Genomic DNA, 17,725 nt, shown 5'->3' with positions numbered 1-17,725 from the left:
TTAGGTGTTGGAGCCTCAGGACATCAGCAAGCAGCACTTCCCAAAAGGCTGGAGACAGGCTTGTCCGAGTGCATCTCAGGACTCTGGGACTACACTACTTGCTGACACTAAACTGTGAGTTGGGTTTAGGGAAGAGGGAAGTGATGAGATAAAGGGATATTTCCATAGTGGCTGTTCACTATGCAGAGGGGAACCAACGTGGCAAACTACTGCCAACGTTACTGTGGGGGAGCGTTTTATTTATCATTCATTTACATGGATTGTTGCTGTTTTTTCCCAAGATGATCCTGCTGGTTTCTTTTTCCTTAATAACATTTTTCTTGTTTCATACACGGGCTCAGTTCTGGTGCAGGGAGAAGAATGTATTATATATTAAGTTCCCCCAGTGAAGGTATTTTGGGTGGTAACTCACGCTGGTGGAATTTATTAATTTGAATCTGGCCCTTGCTACTGCAGACAACACTTGCAGAAGGGTTCTACTTGTGTTTATGGGCCTGAACATGCTGTCTTAGAAGTAAACAGCAAAATTTCCACCAATTTAAATGGGAGCAGAATAGTGCCCTACAATGTACTATTATTATTTCTATGGGTCAAAGTCATCTATGGTATAACCTCACTGGCTTCAGAAGAGTTACTCCAGGGATAAATTTGGCCTTGTATATTTCTGGCTGATATATTTACTGCTCTCTTCTCTTTACCCACCACTGTAAACATAAGTTACCATTTCCTACTTGGGGGAAAAATATATATCTATATATATATATATAGATAGATAGATATATATTTTATATTTATATATATATATACACATGAAGCATCATCTCCACTTTCAGGACCCAATTCAGTTCCCACTGAAGTCAACAGAAAGTCCTATTGCATCAATGGGATTCTAACTGGCCACTAAATAGTTGTTTAAGCTTGTACACATTTTCACCCTAACTACTGCTCAAGCCTCACTCTGGATTAGTGAGAATAGAGGAGTGTGAGCTGTAAGCATGGCAGGGTGCTCTTTGGGTATGTACTTACATACACTTGCTAACACAGCATCTCATAAAGCTTGCTTTAACCTGTGGTTAGGGTATTTTTGGCAGTGAAGAATTTAATTTGATTTCCTTAAGAAGAATTGACAGCCTATCTTGCTTTGGGAAGAAATTTGGCATGACAGTATATTGATTTATGGACTCTTTCACTTCCAGTGAGGCATATTTACCACTGGATGCTCAACATAATGTCAATCCTTAAAGCACCAGAGTAAGATTTCTGAGAAAAAAGGTTTTCATTTTGCAATAAAGTAGAATTGTTTTCCATAAAGTATGTCAGTGAATACTAACCCTTACACCACATGAAATGTGCCCTTGAGTGGGAAAGAACAATAAATTGAATTTTTTTTTTACTTTTAACCTGACAAGCTACCAACACATCTCTTACTGAAAGAAAATTACAAATAATTTGAACAGATTAGGACATATATGCTAGATTTGCATCTACTGTGTGAAAGCCATTTTGGATAAAACATACATTACCTTTAAATCATTGGGAGCTACATTGATTTATACGAGCTTAGTATCTGTTCCTCTGTTTTTTAGAAACAAACTTAATCAAGCTGAAACATAGTTTACCTAAATCAATTTGCAGTGGTGCACTTTCAAAAAGCACAAAACGGAATTTTATATAAACTAGAAAGAATGGGCCTGATTCATCACAGTGTTACTCCAACCTTGAGTCACTGTAACTCCACTGAAATAAAAAGGTTGTGCTGTATAAAATGAGAATAACACATTGAATTAGACCTGTTTTATTAATTTAGATGGAATATATGGGCCAGTCCTCTCCCCGTCGATTCTGTAAAGAACAAACAACTGGAAACACTGTTTATTTTCTCTAAAGGGCAAATTATTCATGATCTGAGAGACTGTGCACTTTATATATGAACAAATAGAAACTGACATGTTAAAATCATGGGGAATCTACATTTTATAGAGCTAGGTTTCAAACAAATGGGCATTGTTTCCAGCTGAGCTCAGTGCAGTGACTTAAGGGATAATCTCTCCTGCTTGTAGCCTACGGTTAGCACAATAAATAGGTGCTGAGATAATGATTAATAACTGAACCAAAGCCAAGACATTTAATCAATCTCAAAAGCCATTTACTGCAACTAGGAAACCACAGAGATTGTTTTGGTTACAAGAAAGTACAATATACAGAACAGAAGGTTGGTGAGGGTTTGCCCATCTCTCACACTTTCCAGCAACATTACTTTGAGAAGGGTGGGTTTGAGCACAAAAAGGAACAACTGAGATGGGAAGAGAAAAATTCTCATGAATCATTCAACAGTGATACTAAAAAGTAAGTCATGGTGAGAGCTGGCCAGAAACTAGAATTCCCGTTTCGCAGGGAAATTCAGAAATTACTTGTTCTGAGACTGAATGAAAACTAGAACTTTCCCAGAAAACAGGAATTGTGTAATTTTAACACCTCATTTTGACCAAAGCCCTGGCAGCCCACCAGGCAGTTGAGGGAGTCTGGGAGCTTCCCAGACTCTGGGCTTTCAAGGGGCTGAAAGCCCAAGAGCTTTGGGAGCTCCAGTTCCAGGGCAGTCCAACTGAGAGACCCCAGAGGAGTCTGGAAGCCTGGGGACTGGGAAAGTCATGGAGCTGGGAACCATTTTACAAAGGAAAATCAAAAGTTTCCATTAAAATAGAAATTTTCCCATGGACAAATTTTCCATCTGAAAATTGTTCCATTGGAAAATTCCCAACCAGCTCACAGTCTAGTCAACTCCTACTTTTTATCTTGTGATAGTTAAGTACTTGTTTTAAGTCCCAGCTCCTGCTGTTATGGAATTATGTGAGAATCTCAGCTTTCATATTTAAAAAAAAACCATAAATTTCTAGCTCCCCTGGTTGCAAAAAAAACCCCTTGAAAACATGAACAGAGTGTACCCCAAAGGCACAAAAACCAGAAGTTAAATAAAAAGAACCCCAAATTTATTATTTTTAAACACATTTCATGATTTTCAAGCATTCTCATGATTTTGGGGGCCTGTTTCTGAGTTTTGAATGCTTGGATTTGGCAATACTGGAATAATTTTAGGGTGGAGTTTCAGGGCCAGATATTCAGAGGATATAAATTGGCATTGACTTCACCAGAACTGCATTGCTTTACAGCAGTTGATGGGCTGGTTCAATCCATGGATATCAACTAAGAAGGCTGGGGTGTGGAATTCCTATTGTGCCTCAGTCATCACTAAAAGGGTTAATGGTCACCAGATACTCAATACAACTAATATTATCAATAAGGGGGAAGGAACAGAAACCAAAATAGGGGAAGAACAGGTTAAAGAATATTTAGATAAGATAGATATATTCAATTCGGCAGGGACTGATGAAATTCTTCCTAGAGTACTTCAGGAATTAGCTGAAGCAATCTCAGAACCATTAACAATGATCTAGAAATCATATAGGATGTATGAGGTCTCAGAGAACTGGAGAAGGGCAAATATAGTACCTTTCTTTAAAAAAGGGGAACAAAGATTACCCTTGAATTATAGAAAGTCAGTCTATCTTCGATACCTGGAAAGATACTGAAACAAATGATTAAACAATCAATTTGTAAGCACCTAGAGGATAATCTGAGAATAAGGAATAGTTAGCATGGATTTATCAAGAATCAACCATGCCAAACCAACCTAGTTTCCTTCTTTCTCAGGCTCCCTGTGGGGAGCACTAGATGTGAAAAATCTTGATTTTTAGTAAGGCTTTTGACACAGTTCTACATGACGTTCTCATAAACAAAGTTGGGAAATAGGTCTAGATCGATTTTTATGGGGTGCACAACTGGTTGAAAGACTGTACTCAAAGAGTAGTTATCAATGGTTTGCTGTTAAACTGGGTAGGTGTACCTAGTGAGGTCCTACAGAGGTCTATCATGGGTCATCTGGTACGATTCAATATTTTCGTTAGTCACTTGGATAATGGAGTGGAGAGTATGCTTATAAAATTGTGGATGAGGAGAAGCTGTGAGAGATTGAAAGCACTGTGATGGGTAGGATTAGAATTCAAAACAACCTTGACAAATTGGAGAATTGGTCTGAAATCAACAAGATGAAATTCAACAAAGACAAATGTAAAGTACTACACTTTTTTCCTTCCTAACTACCAAATAAAGAATAACTGGCTAGGTAGTAGTACTGCTAAAGGGGATCTGGGGGTTATAGAAGATCACACATTGAATATGGGTCAACAATGATTAATATCATTGGCTAATATGGTTAATATAATTCTGGGGCATATTAACAGGAGTGTCATGTGTAAGACATGGGGGGTAGTTGTCTTGGTCTACTTGGCACTGGTGAGGCCTCAGTTGGAGTACTGTGTCCAATTCTGGGCACCACACTTTAAGAAAGATGTGGATAAATTCTAGAAGGTTCAGAGGAGAGCAACACAAATGATAAAATGTTTAGAAAACTTGACCTAGAGGAAAAGTTTAAAAAAAACTGGGTATGTTGAGTCTTGAGAAAAGAAGAATGCAGGGTTGGGGGGACCTGATAGCTGTTTTCAAATATGTTAAGGGCTGTTATAAATAGGACAGTAATCACATGTCTTCTATGTCTACTGAAGATAGGAAAAGAAGTAATGGGTTTAACCCGCAGCAAAGGAGATTTAGGTTATATAGTAGGAAAAAAATTCTAACTGTTAGAGTAGTTAAGCTCTGGAATAGGCTTCCAAGGGAGGTTATGGAATTCCCATCATTGGAGATTTATAAGAACAGTTTGGACAAACACCAGTCAGGGATAGTCTAGATTTACTTGGTCTGGCCTCAGCACATGGGGATGAACTTGATGACGTCTTAAAGTTCCTTCCAGACCTACATTTCTATGATTCTATGATATTTTTGTGTGAATGCTGCCTGTGATCATGGAGCAATGTAACTGGATGTAGTGGGGTACATATTCAGCTAGATATCTCCTCCAGTTCCAGCTGCCTAGTAAAGATCTATGCCTTTGCAAGTGCACTCACCTTCTAAATGTTGCAACTCATGTGAATATGCTTTAAATTGTTTAACACCTGTGCATATGAAAATACTGGAATTTGCACTAAAAAAAACCTGTTGGCCAGAGATACAAATTCAAACCCTAACCAATGTACAGGTGTTGGATTATCTAAAGTGTAAGTGCAATGAATAGCATGCACACAGATTTTTCCAACCATATACAATTATGGACTAAAATAAATTTAAAACTATCAGAGGGAGCCTGACCTGTGAGATTTCAAGAAAGTTGGACAATGGTCAGATTTAGAAGCACAAATTTTTATTTGTTTTGTTTTGCTTTACTTTATTTTATATGAGTCTTCATCAAAGTTGAATGCTTTAAACCCTGAAAGTAAAATACTTTGAAAACAACTGAACAAGTTTAATGATCTTTTCTTGGTCTGTTGATATTGATTGTCAGGCAACAGATCCATTAACGTTAATCCTCAAAAGCAAGAAGTGTTTTAACCTCTCTAAAGCCTTTTAAATATCTTTAAAATTTACAAACATTAATACCAATTCTAGATAAATCTGTCCTATGGTAAATTGGTGCAGTACAGGCCCAATCCTCCTCACACTGTAGCCGATAGGATTTTTGTCATTGACCTCAGTGGGAGAAGGATTGGGACCTGGGTGTGAAGAATGTGCATACTATGTTCTGTATGTTCGTCTGACTCTTGTAAGGAGGTTCACTTTATGAATACATATGGTTGATTCAAGAAGAGACTGATTGCACATAGATAGGAAAAGAGTGCAGTGGCTTCAGATAGCCAACCATCTAACAACCACTTAGGAATAATTCAAGAGCTATTCTCTTGGATGTTCTACCTCCTACGCCTCAGCCAGACCAGTTCATTCTTTTTCTCTTATGTTATGCTTTGTTCCTACTGTTAAGATTAAACAATACTTTGGTGTAAAGAAGCTGGTCGCTACATACTACTGGTCACAGACTCTTGAAGGGAAAAACTGCAAGTACTGAATCCAGTCAGACCTGCTGGGGTAAGCATGGCTGATCCACAGGGTTTGATAGCCTAGGACCTGGTCTAAGACGAGGAGACTTGTGAGATTCCACCCCAAGTGAGGTAAAGGCACAAGGCATGTTACCAGTGGGTCTGCACTCAGAGAGAATGCAGAATAGTCAGAGGTGCAGCTCGACCTGTGACTATGACGCTAAGTGCCTCAATTCTCTTGTTAGTTTCGGGTATCTGTCCCTGTGAAGGGCTGAGTGACCTTAAGTTCCCACTGAAGTCAATAAGAGTTGAAGTTGCACCTTGCATTTTTGGGCATCCAAACATACTTGTATTAGAGTGACCATACTAAAGTCTCTGTTAAGCCTGTCACCATACCCAGTCTGAACTAGGTATATATATTGCAGAACTCCCATTGACTTCATTGGGGTCAGAATTTCACGCAAAATACCATCAAATGCACAAAGAAAAACTGGGGGGAGAGGAAGGCAAGAATTTTTTCTTTCACCTCTTTCAGTTATAACCCTATTAGGGGTTAATTGTAACAACTATTCAGAGTCAGAGTTCTGCACTTAGGACGGAAGAATCCCATGCACTGCTACAGGCTGGGGACTGACTGGCTAAGTGACGGTTCTGCAGAAAAGCACCTGGGGATTACAGTGGATGGGAAGCTGGATATGAGTAAACAGTGTGCCCTTGTAGCCAAGAAGGCTAATGGCATATTGGGCTGCATTAGTAAAAGCATTGCCAGCAGATCGAAGGAAGTGATTATTCCCCTCTATTTGGCATTGGTGAGGCCACATCTGGAGAATTGCATCCAATTTTGGGCTCCCAACTACAGAAAAGATGTGCACAAATTGGAGAGAGTCCAGCGGAGGGCAACGAAAATGATTAGGGGCTGGGGCACATGACTTATGAGGAGAGGCTGAGGGAACTGTGCTTATTTAGTCTGCAGAAGAGAAAAGTGAGGGGGAATTTTTATAGCAGCCTTCAACTACCTAAAGGGGGGTTCCAAAGAGGATGGAGCTAGACTGTTCTCAGTGGTACCAGATGACAGAACGAGGAGCAATGATCTCAAATTGCAGTTGGGGAGGTTTAAGTTGGATATTAGGAAAAACTATTTCACTAGGAGGGTGGTGAAGCACTGGAATGGGTTACGTAGAGAGATGGTTGAATCTCCATCCTCAGAGGTTTTTAAGGCCAGGCTTGACAAAGTCCTGGCTGAGATAATTTAGTTGTAGTTGGTCCTGCTTTGAGCAGGGGGTTTGACTAGATGTTCTCCTAAGGTCTCTTCCAACCCTAATCTTCTATGATTCTATGAAAAGCGGGTACATTTTCAAATGGAAATGTGATTTTTTTCAACATGTCCATGTTCCTTTAAACTACAAACAAAGAGTTTTGAAGCAGAAATAGTTTCCCGACAATTCTCTGTCAGCAGGCACAACCTAATGTCAACATTTTAAATGAGAACATATTTTTATTTCAAAAGAAAGCTTTTTAATAATTTGGTGGTGACCTGATCATTCATATACTAGCCAAAGAAGGACCCAGAAGTCACTGCCACAAAAGAGTTTTTTATTCCCAAAGAAATAGCCAACAGGCAGAAAATTTTTGTGGTGCTCTAGCTTGTTGAAGCCAGTTGTCAGAACAGCACAAGAGCAGAGAGGATGCCCCTGGAAATATGTAGCTATTAGGGTAAAGTACAAGAAGGGCGAATCTGGAGTTCTGGAACAATGAATGTCAGTACATGCTGTAGGTCTGTAGCAGAAGGCAGTGAAGCCAGAGTTACAATCACTCCGTGGTGGGCAGAGTTAGATAGAGGAGTTAAGGCTTTGATAGTCAAGGCCGGGCAGACTTCAGGGAAGTAGACAACAAAGCAAGAAAGGAGACCAATACAGCAGGAATCACTGAAAAATAGCCACACCTGTTTTCTGCAGAGAGGAAAACAGTCTGAGAAGAAAAGACTCTATTTAGACATGGGATAAAATAGAGTTTGGAAATGCAAGACATGAGAAATCCTAAAAATCTCAGACATGGTAATAATAATGTTCTGAGAGCTAGAACAAACATCAGTTTTTGTTGCTGTGGTTAATGGCTGGTACATCACTCATGCTGCAGAGCATGATAGATGTCAGGAAAGTTATCCTAGCTTCACAAGGGACAATGAAGATTATGAAAAGGGAATAAAGCATTAAATAAGATATGATAATAATAAATCTTTTGAAATAAGTTATATTTGAGATTTCTCCCAGCAGAAAGGGTAATTAGGTACTGCAATTTACCCATTGTGTCTCCTGTCTGTGTCAAGTCATTTCTGTCCTCCAAGGAAATAGTTCACTCCTGGAATCTAGAGGTAAAATCCTGGCCTCATTGAAGTGAATGACAAAATTCACATTGACTGCATAGCTTTCTAACCAGCACCAAGATCTTTAAATTAATTACATAAAAGCAGACAGTAGGTTAAGCACCACATATACTAATATCATTGCAAGCTGCCAGAAAGTTATATGTGTCTGACATGAGCATACCATAGGTCATGACATTATTTGATTTCCTAGGATCCAATACTGCAATCAAATACATAAATGTTCATCTCTGCACCTGTTTGGAGCCTTGTTTACTTCAATGCACAGGTGCAGGGATCTACCTGTAGGGATCTGATAACAGGTTCGGGACCCAAGGCCCTGTACATCCTGATTTGTGGTGCGATAATTTGCATCACCAACAACAGTTACTGAGGGGTAAAGGCATCTAGGCAATCTTCTGAAGTCCTCCAAATTTTAGGGCTGCTGCTGGAAAGAAATATATTCTGAAATCAACAGTACTAGAAAATTGAGGGAACTGGCTGAATTTTTACTTAATATATTTATATCACTTAATTTTTCAAAAAGAAATAGAAGACGCATGTACAATCTTTTAGATGACCTCATGATTATTAACTATTCCTCCCATAGAACCCTTTTTAAAATGTCATAAATAAAATTACATCCTTTTCAGAAGGATTATTAAGTATATTTATGTCTATTGCAAAAGGTCAGAGCTCTTTAACACTCACTGTGTGGTAAATTTATGGATTATGGAAAAGTGACTATTGCACATAAATCCTTCTTTGAACGCCTAAGAATGTTTTCATAAATACATTCATAATTCTGACAATGGCATCTAAATCTTAAGCATGTTACTCTTCCAATTGCTTAACTTAGACTTTCTTCTTTATATACAGTACTAAATGTGAACATTATAGGCTAAATTAATCCCATGCAACATTAATTTTGGTATTTTCTAACTTTTGAGTGCTTGACTTCGCAACCTAAATAATGTTGGGTTTTTGGTGGGTAATTTCCTTGGTTTTTAAAAACCAAACTGAAAAAACAGAAATTCGATCATAAGACACTTTACTGACATCCATCAAAGGTCAATCAGCAGATTGGAACCTCTAGATGCAGCACACAGATCTCTGCCACAGAGGAATTGATGTCATCATAGAATATCCGGGTTGGAAGGGACCTCAGGAGGTCATCTAGTCCAACCCCCTGCTCAAAGCAGGACCAATCCCCAACTAAATCATCCCAGCCAGGGCTTTGTCAAGCCTGACCTTAAAAACCTCTAAGGAAGGAGATTCCACCACCTCCCTACATAACCCATTCCAGTGCTTCACCACCCTCCTAGTGAAAAAGTTTTTCCTAATGTCCAACCTAAACCTCCCCAACTGCAATTTGAGATCATTACTCCTCATTCTGTCATCTGGTACCACTGAGAACAGTATAGATCCATCCTCTTTGGAACCCCCTTTCAGGTAGTTGAAAGCAGCTATCAAATCCCACCTCATTCTTCTCTTCCACAGACTCAACAATCCCAGTTCCCTCAGCCTCTCCTCATAAGTCATGTGTTCCAGTCCCCTAATCATTTTTGTTGCCCTCCGCTGGCCGCTTTCCAATTTTTTCACATCCTTCTTGTAGTGTGGGGCCCAAAACTGGATACAGTACTCCAGATGAGGCCTCACTAATGTCAAATCGGGGGGAACAATCACGTCCCTCGATCTGCTGGCAATGCCCCTACTTATACATCCCAAAATGCCATTGGCCTTCTTGGCAACAATGGCACACTGGTGACTCATATCCAGCTTCTCGTCCACTGTCACCCCTAGGTCCTTTTTTGCAGAACTGCTGCCGAGCCATTCGGTCCCTAGTCTGTAGCAGTGTATGGGATTCTTCCGTCCTAAGTGCAGGATTCTGCACTTGTCCTTGTTGAACCTCATCAGATTTCTTTTGGCCCAATCCTCTAATTTGTCTAGGGCCCTCTGTATCCTATCCCTACCCTCCAGCGTATCTATCTCTCCTCCCTGTTTAGTGTCATCTGCAAACTAGCTGAGGGTGCAATCCACGCCATCCTCCAGATCATTAATGAAGCTATTGAACAAATCGGCCCCAGGACCGACCCTCGGGGCACTCCGCTTGATACTGGCTGCCAACTAGACATGGAGCCATTGATCACTACCCGTTGAGACCAATGATCTAGCCAGCTTTCTATCCACCTTATCATCCATTCATCCAGCCCATACTTCTTTAACTTGCTGGCAAGAATACTGTGGGAGACTGTGTCAAAAGCTTTGCTAAAGTCAAGGAATAACAAGTCCACTGCTTTACCCTCATCCTCAGAGCCAGTTATCTTGTCATAGAAGGCAATTAGATTAGTCAGGCATGACTTGCCCTTGGTGAATCCATGCTGACTGTTCCTGATCGCTTTTCTCTCCTCTAAGTGCTTCAGAATTGATTCCTTGAGGACCTGCTCCATGATTTTTCCAGGGACTGAGGTGAGGCTGAGTGGCCTGTAGTTCCCCGGATCATCCTCCTTCCCTTTTTAAAAGATGGGCACTACATTAGCCTTTTTCCAGTCGTCCGGGACCTCCCCCGATCACCATGAGTTTTCAAAGATAATGGCCAAGAGCTCTGCAATCACATCCACCAACTCCTTTAGCACCCTCGGATGCAGCGCATCCAGCCCCATGGACTTGTGCTTGTCCAGCTTTTCTAGATGTAAGCAGAGTCAGGATGAGCTCCACCCTGACATCTGGTGGTGAGGTGTGGCAAGTTGTGGAAAAGAACTTCGGGGCCGATCTCATTTGCATAAGCACACCCACCCCGCCTAGAATGAGGCCATAGCTGCCCAAATGGTCACTTTGGCTGCTGTGGGATCCCCAGTGCCTCTGTTATTGGGGGAGGAAGAATAAATTGTTATTACCCTGATTATGGGAACTGTGCTTGGAACTGTACTTGGCCTTTTATTATGATGGAGGGACTCACCATCAACTAAGTAGCACTCGCTAGGCAAGGCTCATGGGTTCCAAAACTCTGTGAATTCAGAGAGACTGGGGACAAGTATTAATACTTGGTGGCATGGGCCTCTTGGTGAGGATCTTACATACTAATTGTACTTCCTCCTCTTTCCACTGTAGAATATCAGAGCTAATTTTGATTCCATTAGGAGTCTAGTTACAGGCTGCTGAGCTCACTTTGGGCTAATGGTGCACCAGCACTGAGGCTTCCCTACTACAAGCTGAATTCACCAAAGAGCTGAACTGACTAAGAGCTGAAATCACTGAGCATTGTGTTAAGTAGTGGGGGAACCTGAAGATGTATTGTGGAGCAGTTTGCGGGACGGCAGGAGCTGCTTGTGGGATGCGGAGTGGAGCAGTTCATGGACCGGCTGGTAGAGCAGTTTGTGGGACGATGGGAGCTGCTTGTAGGACACAGACTGGTGGAGCGGAGTGGAGCCCTATGGAGCTGCGGGCCAGTCAGCTTCAGATCAAGTAAGGTGCCCCTTACCTCTCTTCCCCCCCCCCGCCCCGATCTCCACCCAGGTTGGGAGGTAAAGCTCTGCAGATAAACTTTCAAACTCTGGGGCTGCCCTGACCAGGGAGAGAGACTTTTGGATCATTGGACTTTTGGGACTTTGGGTGATTTTGGGTTGCTGGACTCAAGAACCAAAGGGAAAGGACATGACCCAATTTGCTTGGGGTGGGTTTTTGCTCATGGATTGTGTTATGAATCCTGTTGGTGGTGTTTCCCCAACATAATGCCACATTGTTTCTCTCTGTTATTAAAAGGCTTTTTGCCACACTCAGACTCTGTGCTTGCGAGAAGGGAAGTATTGCCTCTTGGAAGCACCCAGCAGGGGTGGTATATATTTGTCCCAGGTCACTGGGTGGGGGCTCGAGCCGGTTTGCATTGTGTTATTGGAATGGATCCCCTAGATATTGAACTTGGCCCTTGTTGCTGCCAACTCTGACGGGCAGAAGGGTTACATAAATAGCCCTGAACCACTCCTTTCTTCACAGAGGGCTGGTCACCTCCTCCCCATGCTGTGCTGCCCAGTGCAGTAGTCTGGGAGCTGACCTTGTTCATGAAGACAGAGGCAAAAAAAGCATTGAGTACATTAGCTTTTTCCACTTCCTCTGTCAGTAGGTTGCCTCCCTCATTCAGTAAGGGGCCCACGCTTTCCTTGACTTTCTTCTTGTTGCTAACATACCTGAAGAAACCCTTCTTGTTACTCTTAACATCTCTTGCTAGCTGCAGCTCCAGGTGTGATTTGGCCTTCCTGATTTCACTCCTGCATGCCCGAGCAATATTTTTATACTCTTCCCTGGTCATTTGTCCAATCTTCAACTTCTTGTAAGCTTCTTTTTTGTGTTTAAGATCAGCAAGGATTTCACTGTTAAGCCAAGCTGGTCGCCTTCCATATTTACTATTTTTTCTACACATTGGAATGGTTTGTCCCTGTAACCTCAATAAAGATGCTTTAAAATACAGCCAGCTCTCCTGGACTCCTTTCCCCCTCATGTTATTCTCCCAGGGGATCCTGCCCATCAGTTCCCTGAGGGAGTCAAAGTCTGCTTTTCTGAAGTCCAGGGTCCGTATTCTGCTGCTCTCCTTTCTTCCTTGTGTCAGGATCCTGTACTCGACCATCTCATGGTCACTGCCTCCCAGGTTCCCATCCACTTTTGCTTCCCCTACTAATTCTTCCCAGTTTGTGAGCAGCAGGTCAAGAAGAACTCTGCCCCTACTTGTTTCCTCCAGCACTTGCACCAGGAAATTGTCCCCTACACTTTCCAAAAACTTCTTGGATTGTTTGTGCACGGCTGTATTGCTCTCCCAGCAGATATCAGGGTGATTGAAGTCTCCCATGAGAACCAGGGCCTGCGATCTAGTAACTTCCGTTAGTTGCTGGAAGAAAGCCTTGTCCACCTCGTCCCCCTGGTCTGGTGGTCTACAGCAGACTCCCACCACGACATCACCTTTGTTGCTCACACTTCTAATCTTAATCCAGAGACTCTCAGGTTTTTCTGCAGTTTCATACCTCAGCTCTGAACAGTCATACTGCTCTCTTACATACAATGCAACGACCCCACCTTTTCTGCCCTGCCTGTCCTTCCTGAACAGTTTATATCCATCCATGACAGTGCTCCAGTCATGTGAGTTATCCCACCACGTCTCTGTTATTCCAATCACATCATAATTCCTTGACTGTGCCAGGACTTCCAGTTCTCCCTGCTTGTTTCCCAGGCTTCTTGCATTTGTGTATAGGCACTTGAGATAACTTGCTGTTTGTCCTGCTTTCTTAGTATGAGGCAGGAGCCCTCCCCTCTCGCGCTCTCCTGCTCATGTTTCCTCCCGGTATCCCACTTCCCCAGTTACCTCAGGGCTTTGGTCTCCTTCCCCCGGTGAACCTAGTTTAAAGCCCTCCTCACTAGGTTCGCCAGGCTGCTTGTGAAGATGCTCTTCCCTCTCTTCGTTAGGAGGAGCCTGTCTCTGCCTAGCACTCCTCCTTCTTGGAACACCATCCCATGGTCAAAGAATCCAAAGCCTTCTCTCCAGCACCACCTGCATAGCCATTCATTGACTTCCACAATTCGACGGTCTCTACCCGGGCCTTTTCCTTCCACAGGGAGGATGGACAAAAACACCACTTGCGCCTCAAACTCCTTTATCCTTCTTCCCAGAGCCACGTAGTCTGCAGTGATCCACTCAAGGTCATTCTTGGCAGTATCATTGGTGCCCACGTGGAGAAGCAGGAAGGGGTAGCGATCTGAGGGCTTGATGAGTCTCGGCAGTCTCTCCGTCACATCGTGGCTCCTGGCAAGCAGCAGACTTCTCAGTTTTCCCAGTCAGGGTGGCAGATAGATGACTCAGTCCCCCTGAGGAGGGAGTCCCCGACCACGACCACCCGCCTCCTTCTCTTGGGAGTGGATGGAACCCCCATCCTTAGGACAGTGCATCTCATGCCTTCCAATCGGCGGAGTCTCCTTCTGTTTCCTTCCCTCAGATGTATCATCTAGTCCACTCTCTGCATTAGCACCTGTGTGGAGAACATGAAAATGGTTTCTTACGTGTATCTGCATTGCTGGTACATGGATGCTCCCCTTTTTTCTTCTGGAGGTCACATGCTGCCAAATTTCTTCACTGTCCTTCTGTCCCCACTGTGCAGCCTGCTCCGAATCTTCAGAATGTTGTGTCCTTAGAAGCATATCCTGACGTCTGTCCAGAAAATCTTCAGTTTCTCTTATGCAACGCAGGGTCGATACTTGTTTCTCCAGACCTTGAACCTTCTCTTCCAATATGGAGACCAACTTGCACTTTGTACAGATAAAGTCGCTTCTGTCCTGTGGAAGAAAGACAAACATGGCACATCCTGTGCAGCTAACAACAGCTGAATGCTCACCATCCATATTACCTTCCTTCTATGAGCTTCCTCAGGAGTTGTAGTAACTACTCAGAGAAGCCTGCAAGATGGAAGCCTCAGTGGGCTCTCCCCAGGCAAACTCCCTCTGTTCGCTGCTCAGCTGGTTCGCAGCTGACTGGCTTTTTATAACAGTCAGGCCCACTCCAGGCTCACCTGGAACAAAGCACTCCCAATTCACACTTTTCAAACAATCAAGCACATGGTCAAACTGACAAACTGTCCCCGCAACAGACACTCAGATACTCACCAACACAGCCCCCCTCCTCCTCTACATGGACCAGCACTAGAGGGGAATAAGTAGGGCCCTACCAAATTAAAGTTCCATTTCATGGTCAGAGGGTTTTAAAAAAATGTAAATTTCATGATTTCAGCTATTTAAATTTTAAATTTCATGGTGTTGTAATTGTAGGGATCCTCACCCAAAAAGGAGTTGTGGGGGTGGTCGCAAGATTATTATAGGGGTTGCAGTACTACAAGGTGGGGTTGCGGTACTGCCACCCTTCCTTTTGTTCTGCTGCTGGTGGTGGTTCTGCCTTCAGAGGTGGGCAGCTGGAGAACAGTGGCTGCTGGCCGGGAGCCCAGCTGTGAAGGCAGAGCTGTGGCTAGCAGCGGCACAGAAGTAAGGATGGCATAGTATGGCAGTGCCACCTTTACTTCTGCACTTCTGCCTGTGGAGCTGGGCCCTCAGTTGGCAGCTGCCACTTTCTGGCCACCCAGCTCTGAAGGCAGCAGTGCAGACATAAGCATGGCATGGTATGGTATTATCACTCTTTTGTCTGTGCTGCTGATGGCGGGGCCTGCCCAACAGCAACCTCTCTCCGGTTGCCCAGCTCTGAAGGCAGCACATAAATAAGGGTGGCAATACCGTGACCCACCTAAAGCAACCTTGCGACTCCCCTGCAACTTCCTTTTGGATCAGGACCCCCAATTTGAGAAACACTGGCTCCCCCATAAAATCTGTATTGTATAGGGTTAAAACACACAAAAGACCAGATTTCAGGGGGGGAGACCAGATTTCATGGTCCGTGACACATTTTTCATGGCCGTGAATTTGGTAGGCCTAGGAATAAGACACTGTGCTCATGATTTCCACAGATGTTTGTTGACAGCAGAGGAATGGTGAGACGTGGGAATCTTGGGATTGATTCTAGGTTCTGGAGCAGAGTGTAGTCTACTGGGCAAAGACTCTTCTGCCCATTCCCCTGCCTTCTACTCTATCCTTTCCAGGCTGTCTCTGTCCCAGTCCTATGCAGTGTTATTGTAGCCATGTCAGTCCCAGGATATTAGAGAGACAAGGTGGGTGAGGTAATATCTTTTACTGGAGAAACTTCTGTTGGTGAGAGAGACAAGTTTTTGGGCTTCCTGAAGAAGAGCTCTGTGTAGCTCGAAAGCTTGTCTCTCTCATCAACAGAAGCTGATCCAATAAAATATATTACCTCACCCATCTTTTCTCTCTGTCACAGTCCTGTGTCTTCCCCACCCCTGGTTCTATACTTCTCACCTAGTCACTCCCAGTCTCCACTCCTCAGGTTTCTCATCTCTGTACCAGTCTTCTCCCCAACCTATAATATCTGAATGAGGGGGACTAGACCTGCCCTCCAAAGGACAGGTTTAAGAGAATGGGGGGATTGTAAGGCCATGCATGGCTCTTTTTACTGTTCTTCCCTGGCAGACACTTCTATTTCTGATGTCACTCAGGCAAAACTGCTTAATCCAGCCATTTTACAGCTACATCTCCATCTGTAATAGAGGAGGAAGAAGTCAATTAGTGCCATAAAAAAGCTCTCCCTGGCTGACCTCAATATCAGACACAGCAGTCAGGAAAGAGCTATTCAGCAAATACTGAATCACAGGCACTTTAATGTTCTTTCCCAGTTAACTGTCATTTGGGCAGCCAGGAAACAACTTTCTCTTGAATCATACTACTTTGTACTCTGGGTGTAAAGAACACATAGGAGAGGAAATAGTAATCATGAAAATCTGTGAGGTTCAATGTGGTTACTCTGGTTATATACAGCAAGGTTGGGACCTCATTCTTTAAGGGTTATGCTATTGTATGATAGTGAATACTGAAAACAAAACATAAAAGAAACTGCAAACAAGTGGAATATTTTGGGCTGGAGGTGGGTGAAATATTTGGGCCAAAACTTTTTTTTGGCAAAAATACAGATTCACCAACACTGGAATGTTTTGTGAATTCATGTCTATTTTGTCAAATTCTTTATTTCAGGAAAAAACTTCTGAGAAAATCAAAATGGTTTGAAACTACTTTTTGTTCCAAAATTTCCATTGATTTTATTTATAAAACATTCAGAAATTATTGCAATGAAACATTTGTTGAATGAAAACACTTTTTAAATCCAACACAATTTTTCCCCCTAATTTCAAAATTGCTAACAAACTGGAAAAAAGTCCACTATTTGCCCAGCTCTAAACCTTAAATGGTGTAGCTCCAAGCATCCTGGATTTAGGAATAGACAAAGAATTCATTCAAATAATAATTTCACTTGAGACACTTTGGTGAGTTTATCACACTGCTTTGTGACCATTTAAAATCTACCAGATAATAATTCCTTCTGGATAGGAAGGGTTATTGTGGGTTAGTCTGGAATGAACAAATGTAAGAAGTCTTATGCTTAGCAGACCATAAACCTTGGAAAGTTTGGCCCTGACATTCTTGCTGAATTGAGGTGTTCTTTGAGGAGTTCTAATGTACTAAACCACCAAATAATGAATGGCAATTATCAAATTCTAATGATACATTTACCTGCAGTCAGAAAGAATTCAATGGCTACTTCGCTCTCTGAGGGAATGTCTACACTACGCCAGGCCTGTGTCAGCTGACTCAGGTTTGTGGGACTCAGGTTATGGGGAGCTGTTTAACTATGGTGTAGACATTTGGGGTCATGTTGGAGCCTGGGTTCTGGGACCCTGCAAAGGGGTCAGAGTCCCAGAACCCAGGCTCCAGCCTGAGCCTTAACATATTT

This window comes from Chelonia mydas, chromosome 4 (assembly GCF_015237465.2).
Source record: "Chelonia mydas isolate rCheMyd1 chromosome 4, rCheMyd1.pri.v2, whole genome shotgun sequence".
NCBI classification, from domain to species: domain Eukaryota; kingdom Metazoa; phylum Chordata; order Testudines; family Cheloniidae; genus Chelonia; species Chelonia mydas.
This window is presented reverse-complemented; position numbering follows the sequence as displayed.